Raw genomic sequence first — 19,637 nt, 5'->3', positions numbered from 1 at the left:
CAAGGTGCTTAAAATGACGCCCATGAAGACCAATTCCTTTTTATTTTCAAAAATTATATGCAGTCTAAATTGCATAGTATATTTTTATGGCAAAGAATATGAGATTATCTTGATCTGTTTATTTATAGTATTGGTACCACGGGTAACTTATTGTCAGTGCTGATAGGAACTCAAGGTATTACGAGGTAGACTTGCAAATGCAATTGTGAGTCCTAAAAATGTACAATAAAATGTTTTAAACCATGTGGCTACTCCATGCTATGCGATTTTGACTAAAATTACATCAGTTGAATAAACATTGACATCAGATGCATTTTTCTCTTAGAGGAAGATTGAAAACAATATGAAACCATTAGTGAGCACCAGATACTTTGTTTTTGATGTGACCTGATGACTATCCACTAAGCAAATACAAGGATATGCAGCATCTCATGAACATATACAGGCAACACATCATTGACAGAATTTAGTATACAACCTTATGCCCCATTGATTTTTAAGATCAAAACTTAAATTTTAAAAGTGGTATTTTCAAACCTTGGCTGTCGTAGTCTTGTGTTTTCCTTTCGTTTTAAAAGCACCTTTTTGTTTTTCTTTTTCTTTTTTTTTTTAAAGATTTTATTTATTTATTATGTATACAATATATCAGCACACCAGAAGAGAGCACCAGATCTCATAATGGATAGTTGTGAACCACCAGGTGGTTGCTGGGAATTGAACTCAGGACCTCTGGAAGAACAGCCAGTGCTCTTAACCTTTGAGCCATCTCTCCAACCCCCTTTTTGTTTTCCTAACAATTACATGAGAACTGACAGCCACAACTGAGCTCTGACTGTGTATTTGAAAGGGATCAACTTTACGTGGTCTAACAGAAATGGAATTGAATTGCAGAAATGGCATACATTTGCAAGGTGCTTAAAATGACGCCCATGAAGACCATGTATGCCATTTCTGCAATTGAATATATAAAGTGAATTTCATTTGTGTCAGGCCCTTAACAACAATGCACATGAGATAAATGGGTTTCCTGTGTTTTATTTTACTCAGTTAGCCTTTGCAATACTAGTAATTGAATATAGGCATGCTAGTAAGAGATCTACTACCATCCACAAATGAGCTATGTCCCTAGCTAGAGGTTTGTTGCTCTCTCTCTCTCTCTCTCTCTCTCTCTCTCTCTCTCTCTCTCTCCTCTCTCTCTCTCTCTCCCTCTCTCTCTCTCTCTCTCTCTCTCTCTCTCTCTCTCTCTCCCTCTCTCTCTCTCTCCTCCCTCTCTCTCTGTTCATTTGCACGCATATGGTATTAAATGTGTCTTTGCAGTTATGACACGTGCATATGCATATGGAGGCCTGAGGTTAAAATTATATATCTAGGGGTTGTGGATTTAGCTCATTGGTAGAGCACCTGGCTAGCAAGCACAAATCCTGGGTTCAGTCCTCTGCTCTAGAGAGGGGTGGGGCATTATGTGCCTTCCACTATTGTTACTCCACTTTATTCTTAGAAACAGGCTCCCTTGTTGAAACTGGTACTCACTAACACAGCAAGACTTGTCACCCAGCAGTATTCAGGGGTCCCCTTTCCTCCATCACCCCAGTTCAGGATTACAGTTATACCCTACCAAACTGAATATTTACGAGTGCTGAGAGTCGCAAAGCAGGGCCTCCTGCATGGTAAAAACTTACTGGCTGAGCCTTTGCCCCAGGCCTATGAGGAAACTAGAATCTTGAAAGCTACAAAGCAGATTATTACTTTGTAATGGTCTTATAACTTATAAAATAATCATATAAACAGTAGTGCAGAAGGAATTTGGAGAAAATAGCTCTGTAAAGAGATTCCAAATACTTAGGCTGACAGTTGCGTGAGCAGCTGTTGGTTTGTTTTGGGTCCTATGTATGACTCAAAACACATAGGCCAGGTGAGATGCGTTCACAGCTAAAAACAATAAATTGAGATAAACGAAAAAGAGTTCCTAAGAACTTATCTGGTGAGCCATCAAGTGAAGCATTCTGAAATGCTTTGGTCTTGGTTCCCAGAAGCCCTGGGGCAGGCTTCCACCAGGCAAGGCAGATGCATCTCATTAAAAGTGGCTGTGCTGAAAATACTGTAAATCTTTCATTTCCCACTCCAGAATTTAGTTCTGTAAGCCACAAAGAGAGAGGAAGCACTTTTAACTTCTTTCTCTTAATTAAGATCTGCTGTACCTCTGCAGTGCTTTTATTCTGACCAAGAAAAAATGCTGATGGAAAGGGTGTTTAAAAATGTAATAGGTGCTTCTTCAAAGAAATTTACAGAATGCACTTGGGAATAATACAACCAAATATGATTTTTTTAGCTATTGCATTTTCAGTTCACATGGTCAAATGAGCATAGTTGGAGAATATGAGTTTACATATTCTATTAGTACCTGCAGCATTTTGTGGAAAATTCTAAATTCACTAATCGAGCCATTCAATTTGAGAATAAAGCATGCTTCTATTCAATTGAACTCCAAATTGGTTAAATATGAAATAGAAGGTTGTGATGATGATATAATGGAGTACCATCAGCAAGACATGCCATTAAAAACAAATGTATTTTTACAAGAACAAATTCTCTAGAACAACTTCCATAAAATATATTCCTCAAAATGTGATTTGACCTTATGAAATGAGTAAATGGGTTCAATCTGTTGATTGGTGCACTTTCCAAGGGTGTATGCCAAATGAACAAATTCACAAATAAAAATATGAGAACAAGTCCTCAACAAACAATCTGCTTGTTAATCTGTGTGCTTTTTCTTCCACTACCTTAGAATATCTGTAATCTTGCCAATTGGGTCTGCAAAGGAAATAAACCCACATGTGGTTCAATTGGTGGTGAAAAACATGCTCACAGATTTAGAAACTGGATTGAATACTTAGCACCAACCTATTGATCTTTGCCATCATTTCCCCAGCAGATAAATCTGAAATTGAAAATTGGTGTTTGGAAGCATTCACAGTAAGTTAATAGTATAACTTTATGCTTACTGAGTTGAATAATAAACATGTGCTGTATTTTATTTTCTTTTTATAGCAGATTGACTTTTATTTATTTAATAACATATTGGTTCTACAATAAACTGGGGGAAATCTGGCAGATGAGCCATTGATAGAGGCAAAAAACTAAGTTCAGATTTCTGGGTACCTGAAGGCAGACTGTACCGAGCCATTGCCAACAATAACAACCCATGCCCATTACCTGTTTCTTTTTATGGCCTACAAATGAACTTGTCACCACAGATGCACATTGTCAATGGAATTGATGGGAGGATACACTGACTGGGACCCTAACTAAGTAAAATTTTATCACCCTCCCCTTACACATATCAAATAATAAAGTAAAAATGCTCTCAACAGATCTGTATAACAAATATTGCAGCTAAATTTGATACTGTGTATGAGTTTGGGCAAATAAAAATTTGTAAACTTATGTCTCCCTTCCTATGAGTGCACATATGTAAATCTTCAAATTTTCCTCATCACCACTAAAATCTATAATATTTACCATCTGCTCCTTTACAGAAAGGCATTTGTAATCTACCATAACAAGAAGTTATTTTAAGTTCCTGTGAGTTCTTAGAAATGCAAAAATATGATGTTCCCCAAACTCATACAATAAATGTTTTACATATATTCATAGCAATGTAGTCAAGTGCATTGTGCTAATTCTGTAATATCACCCCATGAAACAAGTGTTTCTAACCCTGTAGCCTTATAATTGAGCATTTTATTCATGTAATTATGCATACATTTAATTATCACAATATGTGGATTTGTTTTAAAGGTGATAAAGACATGATATGAAAACTAACAGACTTTCTTCAATTATTTGTACATCCAAACAAATTTTATGAAACTAACATTTAATAGTTTACCTTTTAAATTCTGTAGTGATCACTAACAAAATTCTAAATTGTCAGCTTCTTCCCAATGTATCAACTTTAATGTCTAACTCTTGACTTCTATCTATACAAGAGGGGTTGCTTGTCTGGACACTAGCACCTTTCTTGCCTCCAATCTTAAATTAATGAAGATTAATTAAGGACTTCTATTGATAGTATCATTACATTAAATAATATAAATTAGGCACTAGTTCTTTTCTGAATAACTTTAAAAGATCTCATTTTGGTGATACCCACAAAAACATCTGACCATGAGCTAGTGGTAGCTCACTGACTCTGGACTGACAGCAGGGGTAGAGGAACCTGCATAAGACCAAACTAGGCCCTCTGAATGTGGATGATAGTTGTGTGGCTTGGGCAGTGTGTGCAATCACTGGCCGTGGGACCAGGATTTAACCCTAGTGCTTGAACTGGCTTTTTGGAGCCCATTCTCTTTGGAGGGATACATTACTCAGTCTAGACATATGGGGGAGGGACTTGTTTCTGCCTCAAAGTGATGTGTCAGACTTTGTTGACTCCCAATGAAAAGCCTTTCCCTCTCTGAGGAGTGGATGGGGGGGGGGTGGGAAGAGCAGGAAGAGGGGAGGGAGTGGGAACTGGGATTGGTATATTCTAGGATGGTCTGGTATTCTTGTAACCTGGATTATGAAGTTATTCCTGTGCTTCTGCTGACATCTTATTTGTAAATGTAACATCACAGATAGGATTTTTCAGATCTGAGATAATGTCCATGACCCTGAGACTCTCTGAACAAATAATTCTTCACTGTGCCTTTACCCAAATGATGGCCTCCATTCGAATGGCATTCCACTGGAGAACAGCTGAGGGGCTGTTCCCTATGTTCCCTATGCCTTTCTTCCACAGTTCCTCCTCTCATTCTCTTAGGTTATCTATAGTGACAATCAGGACAATCTGCCCACCTAAATTCATGCATTATTGTGAACAGGTGACATGTTCAGGCACAGTGGGTAACAGGACTACACAGACCATGATAAATAGACAGATGGTGTAGGGACCGTCAGTGCTAGAAGGCTCAGTACTTTAATCTTTTAATACAGGATCATGATTCTTCTCTGCACGAAAGAAGCAAGATCATGTCCCATACTCCACAACCTCAAGATTCACCTACAAATGCTACCCAGGCCATCCATCCTAGGGAGGAGTCTGGATTGTGGTAACCAAGAGTGTTCATAGCCTAACTTCTTATCTTTTTTTCCCTTATAAATATTTGTAAAGCCTTTCCTCAACTTTCTGGTTGGTAGGAATAACACATACTTATTCAAACCAATGTGCATTTACACATCAGTGACAATAAATGTCAATTTAGAAATGTAATAATGATTGCAAAGTATGATCACTCATGGCATTTAAGCTTAGAAAACCTAAACTAACCATTTCTATTATTGGAATTTAGAAACATGTGCAACTAATTTGACCTTAATAAGGCATTTAGTAACAATTCTCATTGCCTTTCTCTTCTATTTGCCATAAAGACTACATTAGCAGAATTTGATAATTTCTTCCAATGTCAGTTTCAGTCTTTAATTTAATGTTATCCACTACATACTATATGAGGAAAGGACAAAGTATCTGATAGAATTGTTGAAAAAAATTTGTGAATAAGTAAATATATTAATATTCTACTAAAACAATTTAGAAATGATGGATGAAAAATACTGAACATGAAGCTCTTCATAACTGACCTGGAAAAGGTAGCTGGAATCTATTCCATGTAGCAGATGACAAGAACTGATGATCTAAGATGATGCATAACTATGAATAAAATACTATGGACCTTAATTCTCACTATTATATATGTTTATTTATGTCATTGGTGAAAATAATCTCACCTGAGAAAACTGAGAAGGAACTGTGGGAGAGAGGCATAGGGAAAAGCTTCTTGCAGAGGAGTGCATTTGAACAGAGGCCATTATCTGGGCAAAGTCACAGTGGGAATTCTTTGTTCAGAGGCTCATGACATTTATTTAATATCTGCAAATATTATCTTTGATGATACAAACATGTATACATACACACCACACGGACATATATAAGTACATACATACATATACACAAAAACATAACCTACAATGAAGTTTTAGAAGGATAATTGATTAGGGTATTCATGTGTTCTGAGTACACCATGTGCTGGCAAATGTATTTGTTTGAAAAAATCATGGACAGATGTATAACTTGCAAAAATATATTTTGTGGCTGTCATTGAATATGTAAAATCTGATACATTTGTGATACCCACTTTCCATTTTCTTTCACATCTCTGGCAGCTGTCCTGATTCCAAAATGTCTTCTATCTTACCATTTTATGATGTTTCAAAATCTCTACAGTCACTTAAAATTATTCTCACAAATCCAGTTGTATAGTACTTACCACACTAATTCGACCAAGCCAGGCAGTATAGCTTATTATTTGAAATTATATATGCACACTGTCTTCTGGGACTGAATTGCTTACTTCTATGGCATCAAAATTATTCTAATATAAATTTTAAAAGGAATGGAACATTCTAATGACTGTTTTCTTTCCTTTTTGACAGATTGTCAAAATCATTAGGGGCCAATATGATGTCGATAAGTATATAGCAATCAAGTAGTATATGATTGACTTTAACTATGTAATTTTCTTGGTTTATTTAGCCAATTAAAGAAAAAATAAAACCAATACAATTTCCTGCATTTTGGGACTCTTTAAATTAAATATCTTTATTTTATGTTACTTGAAACCTAATAAAATTTATAGATAGTATACTCATGGTATCTTAATTTTTTAACTAAAATTACATTTTATATAATACATTTATTCAGTAAGCATTTGAAAACATTTGAACACTTAAAAAAAGATAATAAAAAAATTAATGAGGAGAATAATTATTTCCAACAAAAGAAAACTATCAGTAAAAGCACTTATTCTTCAATGAGGTTTCAATTTCAATTTTTATATCTATTTTTAATTTTTTACATCTTCTGAAGATCTATTTTTAAAGAATGTACTAAGGGAGGAAAACAGGGGGTACAGAAGAATGTACTAGAAAATAAATGCAAATATAAGCTGTTTTGGTGATTATTGTAGAATCACAAGTTCCTACACAGAGAGGATGATGCCCTGTACAAAATACAACCAATTCAAAATGAGGTGTTCCCTTAGCAAGACTGAAGATTCAGTCTCTGGTGTTTGAAAGTTAGGATACAGTCCTTGTGTTTGGATGCATTACTGAGTGTTTGCCATAGTCCATGAATTTAACTGGATTTGTACAGAACAATAAAGACCTTACCCAGGTAGAAGTAGGTGAATTGTTTGGTTTCCTGTGTCATATAACTACTGAAGTTCCATCTCACAATACAATGCCAGGTGGTGTTGTACTTTGTCAAACTCCTTCTGGATATGGGCCACAATATAGTTGTCTATGTTGTACTTCTCCAATACCTGAGTAGTGCATTCCACTGAGTTCTTTTGAATCTCATCTGACATGACTGCATTTTTGATCACAGCCTTGAAGTTGCACATATTTTTCATGTAGCAGGGGCCAGTCCACTACTGTGAACCTAGGGAAGGTGCTGGTACTGCTCAGGCCACAGGCTGCAGAGGAGAACAGGTTGATACAAAGCCTTGATGACTCTAACAAGGTTTGAATTTAATCTAAAATTCAGAATATACCAAATAATACTCCTAAAATCATTTTATGTATTAGAACAACATCCCTACCCTATTTTCTGAATAAGGAGTGACTATATAGAAAAGTAAACACTTTTCTATATAAACAAAATAAAAAAATAAGCAAAATGGAGTTGTTTGGGAATAGTGCATACAATTAATCTACTTGCATAGCATGAAGGAAGTATATTAAGTTAGAATGTAAAGACTGCAATTGATCAGTTTATTTTTTCAGCTTATGCATTAAAAATATAGTTGTGACTTTAAAAGAACAAATTTCACAGTCAAATGCCATCTAGAGGACATTTCACTAATGAACTCTAAGAGAAAAAGTTAGGTGAGATTAGGAGAATGAGTCATAGAGTAGTAGAACAACTTTCTAAGATTAGACTTGTACATGAAAGTTTCTGCCCTGTCAGCCTGGTCCCACAACTGCTTCAGTCCAAAAACAAAAAACAAACAAACAAAAAAAAACCCAAAAATAAAACCAACCAAACAAACAAAAAAACACGGATGTTATATTAACAATAAAACTATTGGCTGGAGGCTCTGGCTTCTCATTGACTAGGTCTGTCTTAATTATTAACCCATTTCTATTAATCTATGTATTTCCACATGGTCTGGGCTTACCTGAGAACGCCTAGTGCTTCCTCTCTTCCTGGGATCTACATGATGACTCTGTCTGCTTATATTTCCCACATTTTTCCTCGTCTCCTAGTCCCACCTATCTTCCTGCCTTATTGGCTGAACAGTGTTTTATTCATTAACCAATAAGAGAAACATAAATACAGGACAACACCCATCAGGACATTTCACTCAAAGAGCCAGGTTTACAAGGAGAAGACTAAATTTTTTAAAGGAATTATTTAGAATAAGAACCATGGTTTATGCATATGCATTTATATGTAAGTATATTTGTGCGTATGTGTACATATGTATATTTATGTGATAGTATAAACATATGTGTGTATAGCATATGTGTGTGATAGCAACAGAAATTTGCTTTTATTACCTATATAGAAATAAATGAAAAGTTCAAAGTCTTCATTGATTGCTTTGTGTTACAAGGGAGTATTTGGAGCTGGATAGTATCTCAGTGGTAGGGCACTTCCCTCACATGCATGGGATCTTGAGTTTAACCCCTTGATTCTTTATCCCAAAATATTTTATTCTGTTAACATTGCAATTAGGACTATTTCATCACAAGAAGTGTTATGTATCATAAAGCTCTTTAGTATATTGTAGAAAGAGGTGAAAATAGAAACAGATATGTGTTAACATAAACACATTTCATAGGTGGGTTTCTATTCAGCATTTTCTTTTCATCCAGCCATAATAAATAATGAGACCTATATATTAAGTATATGCTTAGGTTGTAAAAAATACATAAAGCCATATTATTGGACTTGTCTAAGTTGTCTTTTATGTTTCTTGAATTCCTTTCAAAAGACTGAAAAGAATGCAAATAATATTAAAATAATTTCATGGAATCAGAAAGCCATGTTGTGAGTATCACCACTTTTTGAATTGTGTTCTATTTACAGGTCTATGTTGTAAGTGACAAAGGCAAGAATTCAGTGAGGAAAAAGACTATGAAGCTATAAAAGAAAAAAATGAATTCGACCTTAAAAGAAATTGTACTTCTTACCTGTAACTAGATAAACTGACTATTCCCTTTTATTTCAGGTAGACCAGTTGCTCAAGTGACCTGAGAAGCAGAACATTTCCTATTCTAAAGAACTTCACAGAGATGGCAGAAAATCCCAAGACAGTCTCTACCACTTGCTGCAAAATCAAATCTGCCACTTACACAAATTTGACCATTAGACTGCTCAGTGTGTTTTCCTCTTTTATTTTTAAATATACTGCAATTAAATGTATAACCTGCCTATGGAGAAAGTCTACTTTATAGACACTGACAACTGCCTTTCCCCACTACCACTGGAACCCTAACATAATTTTGGCAATGCAAAATGTAAAAAGATTTTTCTCTGCTATCGTTGCAAGGAAGTTGGATTATTTTCTAAGAGTTTTGCTGGAAAAAAAAACAAGTTTTCTTTCTACTAGGTATAACTACATAATTGTTTCTCTACTGCCAGAAGTTGACCTCCATCTTACTGCCTTTAAGAAAGCTTTCTATTAAAGCTAAGACTTGCTTGGATTGAGGAAATACTGTAGAGTGATAGAAGACATGGAAGAAATCTGTCTTCAGCAGCATCACTGAGATGTTTGACTATATCTTTGCTAAATCTCTGAGTTAGCAATTTTTCTTCATTGTTTAAGACAATTGAATTTGATTTGTCATGGCATGCAGAAAATTCATGACATCCTCTACTCATTTTCTAACTGAAAACAATTCTTGACAGAGAATCATTATTTCTCTTTCATTATTTTAAAGAAAAAAAACATAATTTCAAATCACCACTCTTTGCCTGTTCAAGACAGACAACTATTTCTCATGAAGCATTATAATTGCAGTTCTTTCAAAACAACACGACACATTAGAGTTTTTCTTGTACCATTTGTTTATGATGTTTTTCTCAGTTAGATAGGTATTTCTGATAATACTGTTCATTTTCCCTCTCTCACCAATATAGATGAACCTTTATTTCATAATTTTCCCTTGTTATTATTTTCATCTAAATCAGTTCTGAGGACAATTAGTGAAGTGCCTGCTGAACAAGCATAAGGACTTGAGTTTTACCCATATAAGAAATTTCATGGTGGAATCTGTAATCCCCTGGGCAGAGTAGAGCTCACGGGCCAGACAATCTAGCCATCCATTATCCCCCAATTCAATGAGAGACTCCACTTCAAAGAAATAGAGAGAAATCAAAGAAGATAATTTTAAGTTGACCTCTTGGCTAGATAGATATATACATCCCCATGCATGCACAAACACATGCACATTTACACACATCTGCATGAACACATACCTGTGTACATACACATACAAAATTAGACTAATTAAAAAGAAATATGGGTTTAAAGAGATGGCTCAGTGATGAAGAGCATTTGCTGCCCTGGTAGAGGACCCAGATGTGGTTCCCAGCAACCACATGGTGACTCACAACTATCTGTAACTCTGATTCCAAATGATTCTACACCTCTTTTGCCCTCTGTGGGCTTTTGCAAGCACAGAGTATACATTAATGTCAGTCACACACTCATACAAATAAAGTAAAATAAATATTAAAAATAAATATAGACTACTAGAGAGGAATCAGACAGTTCTCCTTGTCCAGAATTAAAAAGAAACCCAAGGCACAGTGAAAATAAATCAGTACCATGGAGAAGACCAAGATTAGCTGATAAGAATGTAAAAAGTTTCTGTTTCATAGGGAAAAAGTCACCCTTTAAATAAGTTCTGTTCCCTAAAAGTTGTATTCCCTTTTGGTCACCTATGAAATAAAATAGAATTACAAATCAACTCTGCTTCACCAACCACCTTAAAGACATTTCAAGGAAAGGTCTCTGTCTCTCAATATCTAAAATGTGAGTGTATAATCAGAGTGTGAAATTTCTTAATTTGTACCTTGTTGCCAGAAGCAATTGAATGACAGTGCTGGTATTGTAGTTGAAATTTTCAGCCTGAGGGGGGGGTGGAGAACCAATGGCAAATTAGCAGTGAACAGCATTTCCAGCGATTGCATCGGTAGCATAATGTCAGTGGGTCCTTTGAGGTCCATAAGAGTCTTGAAGGTCCTGAGAACTTATCACTTACTTTGTTAATGTTATAATACATTAATGTACATTTCTGTCCCAAATGCTGAATGTGTAGTATTTAGAGAGATTATTATATTTCATTAATAGTAATTTTCTCTCGTGTCAAAAAGGGCTCCATTATTCTCACAATTCATATTTTTTTCTTTTCTCGATGGAAGCAGGGATAGTAGGATAAGTGGTCTGGAATTTGTCCTTTGCAGTCAAATACAACTTGGTTAAGAGAAGGATGAAGTTGCTCTGTTTTAAAAGGTCTAATGCTTATTCTCATAAATGCAACACTGGAAGAAAATTAGAAGTGATGCTGTAGCATGCTGGCAGAATTGTATATTTGGATTTTGTGTAACTTGGTCCTGAGAAGGGGGTTGTCTTGAAATTGCTTTTGAGCCTAGATACCAGAGGAAATAAATATTTGCTTTTTAGAAACCCATATTTTATTACCTTATCTCTTCCTCATCTTTGCAAATGTTCTTTGGAAAACAGTGGAATATTCACATAGAAAGCACGCTTTATGTATACCATTAGACATTTGTGTAATAAATATGGAACTGTTTACCTATGGTAGATTATAAACAGTTCAAATTTAATGGAGAGTGTATGCCAAGTATTTTTTTCTATTTGCATGCATGGATCTGTGCTAAATATCTATAGTTACTCACTTCTTGATCCCTAGCCACTACATGATATGTTTCTGTCGGAGATAGTGAAAACAGAGGAAGACTCCAGAACTGAGTGTAAAAATTGTTGGAAGAACTGCTTTTTTCTGCTGTGCTCCTTCAGATGCAACTGTAATGAAATGTGTGCAAATATTCCTTTACCAAAACTGTCCCGAGCGCTCTCTGTATTTCTCGCCAGCAAGAAATCATACACGGGACACTCGGATCCTTCTGCAGACAAGCTTTAATGCATCTTGAGAGTGGAGAGCATAAGCTTCCCAGAGCGGAGACCCTGAGCCAAGAATCCCGTCCCCTAATAAAGGCTGGCAGCCGCCGCCTGGGACGTGTCACCCTATGATTGGCTGCAGCTCATCAGGCCATATGACGCCACGGAATAGGCAGAGATCAAGGAATGGAAAATTACCCAGCGCCTGCGCAATAATCTTGTTTACATTCGGTGCCTGCCGGATGCAGGCGCCATCTTGTAATGGAGAATGCAGGGACGGCTCCCTACAGATCCCCCTTTTTTATTAATTAATGATAAGGCTTTATATTTTTACAAGCAAATAGGTCACCCAAATGTTGAGGGATAGAGGTAGAGGTTGTACCTTCCCAAAATCAAACATTAAGACTGTGTACGGGAGTCGCGACTAGGCTGTTAGCTTGACCCGAAGCACTCTCGACCTGTCCTCTGCCGTTTTTCTGGGAAAGGGAGTCTCAGGGCAGGTAACCCTTATGCAGGTCAACGTACCTCCCAGAGAAGCCTGTATAATAGGCAACTCTGTGCGATGCCTTTGCTCAGCATCCCTCATTGGGCTGCCCAGACCAGACACTCTACCCTGTGCAATGAGCCTAGGCTCCGGGTGTGCAAGAGCTGTCTGGCCAGCGGCCTATTGCTTAAGCATAGTTAGCCAAATATCAGTGGAAGCCCCTTGTTCCAAAGCTACAAGCGCTTGGGCGATAACCACCTTGTCTCTCTTAGTTTGAGCCCTGAGCCTACAGACCAGCCAGAGAAGCAACATCAATCCGCAGCAAACGGCTGCACCAAACAATCCCACCTCCACCCATTCCTTAAAATAGGAGACAGCTGAAGCAATCCATGATGACAGTCCCTCCGTCAAGGACAGGAGTTAATCTGGATAATAGCGGCTCTCAACTCCCGGGGAGAGGGTGGAGTTCCGACTTTTGAGGGTCCAAAGGGGCTCTTCGGGTGAGTCTTTCCGGGATCCACAGGGGATTCTCTTCATCCTGTGGAAAAACACATATCGCTCCCCTGGATCTTATGAGAATAGGATCCGGGCCTCTCCAAAGACCAGTTAAGACATCTTTCCATTTTACCATCTCCTTAGACCTTTCAGGTTCTGAGGTATGACGCTTGGCCGCTGTATGGCCCTGAGCGTCGGTGTTTAGAAAATTAAGGGTAAAGAGTGCCATGGATATTGTAACTCTTGGCACCGAGGGTAAGGATGCTCCCATTCCCTCCTTTTGTTTGATTAAATAAGACTTAAGTGTGTGATGGGCACGTTCCACAATGCCTTGTCCTTGAGGGTTATAAGGTAGGCCAGTTAGATGGGTAATTTCCATCTGTCTGTAGAAGTGCTGGAACTTTTGAGAGGTATAAGCCGGCCCATTATCTGTTTTTAAGAAGCACACAGGTGGCTAGGTAAAGTCTTATTTCTGTAATACAGCTGAACTTCCTTAAACAGTAGCTTAACTTCTTTCTGAGGCAGGGTTTTTTTTGTGACTTTGGAGCCTGTCCTTGAATTCGATCTGTCGGACCAGGCAGGCCTTGAACTCATAAAGATCCATCTGTCTCTTACTCCCTAGTGCTGGGATTAAAGGCGTATGCCGCCAACGCCCAAAACTTAAAGGCGTGTGTCACCAACACCCTGAGCTTAAAGGTGTGTGCTACCAACATAATAGATTAGCATCTTTTACAAAACAAGAACTTTACATTGTCAGGCTTTGCTTAAAAATTCTAAATTGAAGCTCTTTAAGTATAAACATTAATAAAATCAAACATTTGAAAACTGGTTTTAAAAAGAAATTTAAATTTCCTTAAGGTCTTTCTGTAATATATAGAAGCATTAACATTTTAAATCTTAACTGAAAAACTTGTTTCTAAGATGGTACCTCTGATTTCCATGTGGTAACCTTTAGTCAAGATGGCGGTTTAAGTATCCTTTTCTTAACTTTAGCAAAATGGCTACCGTCAGTCATGTGACCAGCTATAAAATGGCCGTACCAGGAAATAGAACATTTTAAAACAAGCATACATAAATTACTTGAGCAACTTTAGGATATGAAGCTTTCCCCAGGCATCTCAGGCCTCCAAGCAGTGTTGAATAACATGCACGGCCTTTTCCCCTATCAAAGACTGGGAAAGCCATCTGTAATTTTCTCCGCTCCTCTGATGGTAAAAAGGAGTCGGTACCAAATAGTGGGGGTGCTGATGGAAGCACACCCGCTGGCATTTTTGGCAGCCGATATCTATCGGGGTGGTATCGTGCTGCTTCTTTCTCTAGCTCTGCTTCCTTGCTAGAGTCTAAAATCTCAGAGTCTGAGCTGCTCAGCTCCAAGGCTTCCAGTTTCGTTGCAGGGCAGAGGCTAGGTTTTAAGTCTTTATTTCTCTTAAATTTACCGGGGTGTGACCGGTTATCTCCTATTTTCTCTCCCTCCTTCTCTGTCTCTCCCTCATCCAGCTGAGCTGTTCCTTCCAAAACCCCATCTCTTGAGCTTTTAGAGTCATTAGAGCTATCAAGATTTAAAGCTTTAAACTTATTTACAGAATCATCTAACAAATTATTCACTCCCTTGTCAGTAGACATTCCAGGAGGTCCTTTTTTCTTATTTATTGCTGTTTCTCTTAACAAATTATTCACTCCCTTGTCACTAGACATCCCGGGAGGTCCTTTTTTCTTATATTTTATTGTTAGGCGCGCCCCATCTCTCACCACATTCGGTTTCTGATATGTAATTCTGGACTTCTTTAAGATTGCTACAACAGTGAGAAAAGTCAAAATAGCTCCTAGTAAAAGCATAGAAGCCTCTATATTAACCTCCCACAATAGCAACATTCCCAAGCCAAAGTCCAGAAAAAACATACCTCTCCGAATTTACCACCCTGCAGTTCTGAATCCGCCTCGTTAGAGGGGTCTCCGAGGTGCTGGAAATGTTCACATGCTCCCGGGTTTCGGCACCATATGTCCCGCGCGCTCTGTATTTCTCGCCAGCAAGAAATCATACACGGGACACTCGGATCCTTCTGCAGACAAGCTTTAATGCATCTTGAGAGTGGAGAGCATAAGCTTCCCAGAGCGGAGACCCTGAGCCAAGAATCCCGTCCCCTAATAAAGGCTGGCAGCCGCCGCCTGGGACGTGTCACCCTATGATTGGCTGCAGCTCATCAGGCCATATGACGCCACGGAATAGGCAGAGATCAAGGAATGGAAAATTACCCAGCGCCTGCGCAATAATCTTGTTTACATTCGGTGCCTGCCGGATGCAGGCGCCATCTTGTAATGGAGAATGCAGGGACGGCTCCCTACACAAAACCCCTTCCAGAAGGCACTATTTATGACCAGTGTGAAGCACTGAGTCCTCATGTATTTACTTCTTTTCCTTCAATTTCTATACTGCCTTGAAAAATAAAAAAATGAGCCACACAGGAGTTTATTTAGGGACTAGTAAGGTAAATTGTCATAAACTCATGCAATACCTAATGTGATAGCAGATAAAAAATTAATTTTTCAAACAAGTTAAGTAATTTCTCAATTGCAGTGTTTGTGATGTATGTTTCTATCAACACATATGTATCCAGTTGTAGTTGTTGATCTTTTATTTACTGGTAGCACTTGATCATGTCTGCATATTTATGAGGAATTACTAATGCTGCCTTTAACATGAATGTCTGAAGGAGACAGTAAAGCTGACTTCAGAAAATAGCCATGAAGAGTTTCATAAAGACAAATAGTTACTGAGAAGAGAAGGCTAAAAATAAGAAAACAGTGTGGGGGGGTGAAAAGGGAGGATTTCCCAGAGTCTGTTAGCAAAAAAAATGATTAGATGCCCAGTGTGATGATAAAGTAATTAGATAACTGCTCACAGGTGGCTTATGGAAATATCTCCTTCCCTCAGAAACATGCCATCCTCTTAAATCTACTGACATTTGTCTTGTGAGGATCCCATTCAATTTCCCATTCAACCTTATTTGAAGGTACAAAAAGTTCTGAATTATGAATTCTCGAGGAAAAAAATTGGTATCATTCATAACCATAAATACTATTCCTAATACAGTGTGTATCACACAGGGAATATTCAATATGCATGCAATAAGCAATACATGTATAAAATAATTACATTTAAATAAACATTTAAAATTGAAATTGTAATTATATTTAGAATTCAATATCAAAAAATTTTCTCAAATTCTACTTTTCCCTAGTCTTGGCTAATTTGTACAAGATTGATTTATAATACTTTGAAACTATTTATCAATGATAACTAAATTTTAAATTAGTTTTACAAAAGGAAATTAGTTTTCAGTAATTATTATTTTTTTATTTTATTCTTTTATTAGTTCAAATTAGGAACAAGCTTGCTTCACATGTCAATCCCTTCTCCCTCTCCCTCTCCCTCCCCTCCTCCCCCAACATCCCACCTGCCCCTAGCCATCCCCCCTCCACTCCCCAGGCAGTGTAAGGCCCCCAAAAGGGGATCCCCAAAGTCTACCTTCAGTAATTATTTTTAACTTCAATCTTCTCCTTATGCTAGCATGGCAGAAAGGGATTAGGTTGGATTCATATTTCTGGGGTTTTATTTATGACTCACTACTTACTATGTCATCTTAAGAAATTTGTTCAGCTTTTTAAAGATTTGACTAGATAAAGAACACCCTAGAATTCCACCTTTCCTTCTGATATTTGAAAGAGCAAGCACTGCCCTCATGATATCTTAGATAGGAATTTTGCTTGTGGCTTAATATGCTTTAAGATTTTTATTTTTGAGAATTTCATGCATATATACAATGAAATATGATCATGTCCATGTCTACCTTCCCACTCTAACAATTCCCCATATCATGTTTCCTCCCTGCTTTCTGTTTTTTAATAACTCATTAACACAGTACTACCTCTAGGTACATTGATGTAGGGGCATTCACTGGAGCATGAGAAACCAGACAGTGAATACAGCAACACTAAATAATAAATCTCCTCCTCCAGGGACTATCCCACTTTCAATAAATCCTCAATACTGGGTGGAGCCTTGGAATCATTCACTCAGACCATTTTTATTGGGATATTTACTGGTTTGGTCTTGTGTACATCGTGTGCAGGTAACAAGAGCTTTTGTGAGTTCATGATTGTTATAAAAGATCAAGCATGTGTCTAGCAGGTAGTATTTTAAAGTAGATCTCCCTATCCTCCATCATTCTTACCTGCTTTCTGGTTTTTACTTGTTTTCTTTTGGTCTGCCCTGATGTTTCCCAAGACTTTCAGTAGGAGGTTTAATATAGATATCCAGTTTAGGGATAAGCACTTCCCTGCCCACAACTCCAGCAGACTCCAGAGTACATCCCACACCAGTCAGAAGAACGGGAGGATATGCTGGATCTAGGTACCCAAACCCCCATAAACCTCAGCTGAGACACCCTACTGAACCTAAAGACCTGCTGAAAGACAATAAATGAAACAGATAATAAAGGGAGAAAACACCCATCCCACAAAGACAACAGAAGAATCAACACCCAGACCTATAATCATCCCAAACCTGGATGCATAAACACTAGCATAAGAGTATGTTCAACAATGGAAAGGTCAACATGGCACAACCAGAACTCAGTGAACCTACAACAGCAAGACCTGAACATTCCAATGCAGCTGAAGCATAAGAAAACAACCTACAAAATAATTTTATGAAGATGATAGAGGCCCTTAAAGAGGAAATAAAAAATTCCCTTAAAGCAAACAAGGAAAAGATAAACAAAACTTGGGAAGAAATCAATAAATCCCTTAAAGAAATCCAAGAAAAAAACAATCAAATTGGTGAAGGAAGCAGTTCAAGACTTGAAAATTGAAATAGAGGCAATAAAGAAAACATAAATAAGAAATTCTGGAAATGGAAATGGTGGGTAAGTGAACAAGAAATACAGATGCAAGCATCATCAACAGAATACAAGACATGAAAGAATCTCAGATGTTGAAGATACAATAGAGGAAATAGATTCACTGGTCAAAAAATAAAAGTTAAATACAAAAAATACTAACACCAAACATCCAGGAAATCTGGGATACTGTGAAAGACAACACATGAGAATAATAGGGATAAAAGAAAAAGAAGAAACCCAGTTCAAAGGCACAGAAATTATATTTAACAAAATCATAGAAGAAAACTTTCCCAACCTAAAATGGATATGCCCATAAAGGTAGAGGAAGCTTACAGAACACCAAACAGACCAGATATAAAAAAGTTCCCTTGCAACTCCTATAGCTGATGAACACCTTCAGCAAAGTGACAGGATACAAGATTAACTAAAATAAAATCAGTAGCTCTACTATATACAGATGAGAAAGAAATCAGAGAAACAATACCCTTTACAATTGCCACAAACAACATAAAATAATGGATAATTATTTGGGATAATGCTAACCAAAAAAGTGAAAGACCTGTACCATAAGAATTTTAATTCTCTAAAGAAAGAAATTAAGAAGATACCAGAAAATGGAAGGATCTTCCATGTTCTTGGATAGGTAGGATCAACATAGTAAAAACGGCAATCTTGCCAAAAGCAATCTACAGATTCAATGCAATTCCTATCAAAATCCCAGCACAATTCTTCACAGATATTGAAAGAATAATTTTCAACTGTGTATGGAAAACCAAAAGACCCAGGATAGCCAAAACAACCGCGTACAATAAAGGAACTTCCATGGGCATCACCATTCCTGAGTTCAAGCTCCATTACAGAGCTATAGTCCTGAAAACAGCTTGGTATTGGCACAAAAATAGACAAGACCAATTGGAATAGAGTTCAAACCCCTGATATTAACACACACACTTATGAACACCTGATTTTTGACAAAGAAACTAAAGTTATTCAATGGAATAAAGAAAGTATCTTCAACAAATGGTGCTGGCATAACTGGATGCTGACATGTAGAAGACTGCAGATAGATCCATGCCTATTCCCATGCACAAAACTTAAGTTCAAATGGATCAAAGACTTCAACATAAATTCAGACACACTGAACCTATTAGAAGAAAGTGGGAAATACTCTTGAACGAATTGGTACAGGAGACAGCTTCCTGAACATTACACCAGTAGCACAGACACTGAGATCAACAATTAAAAAATGGGACCTCCTGAATCTAAGAAGCTTCTGTAAGGCAAAGGAAGCAGTCAGCAAGACAAAACCGCAGCCCACAGAATGGGAAAAGATATTCACCAACTCCACATCCGACAGAGAGCTGATTTCTAAAATTTACAAAGAACTCAAGAAGCTAGTCTCCAAAACACCAAATAATCCAATTAAAAAGTGGGTACAGAACGAAATAGACAATTCTCAATGGAGGAATCTAAAATAGCTGAAAGACACATAAGAAAGTGTTCAACATCCTTAGCCATCAGGGAAATGTAAATCAAAACAACTATAAGATACCATCTTACTCC

The 19,637-nt window shown here is 37.3% G+C and overlaps 1 pseudogene; it reads right to left on the bottom strand.

The window, feature by feature from the left end:
- Positions 1-7,174: 7,174 nt before the first annotated feature.
- Positions 7,175-7,442, bottom strand: LOC100753850 (annotated as a pseudogene).
- Between the last annotated feature and the right edge of the window lie 12,195 nt (positions 7,443-19,637).

The sequence above is a fragment of the Cricetulus griseus genome, assembly GCF_003668045.3.
Source record: "Cricetulus griseus strain 17A/GY chromosome 1 unlocalized genomic scaffold, alternate assembly CriGri-PICRH-1.0 chr1_1, whole genome shotgun sequence".
Taxonomy (NCBI): Eukaryota; Metazoa; Chordata; class Mammalia; order Rodentia; family Cricetidae; genus Cricetulus; species Cricetulus griseus.
The sequence above is the reverse complement of the archived record's forward strand: the minus strand, read 5'-3'. Positions and strand labels throughout refer to the sequence as shown.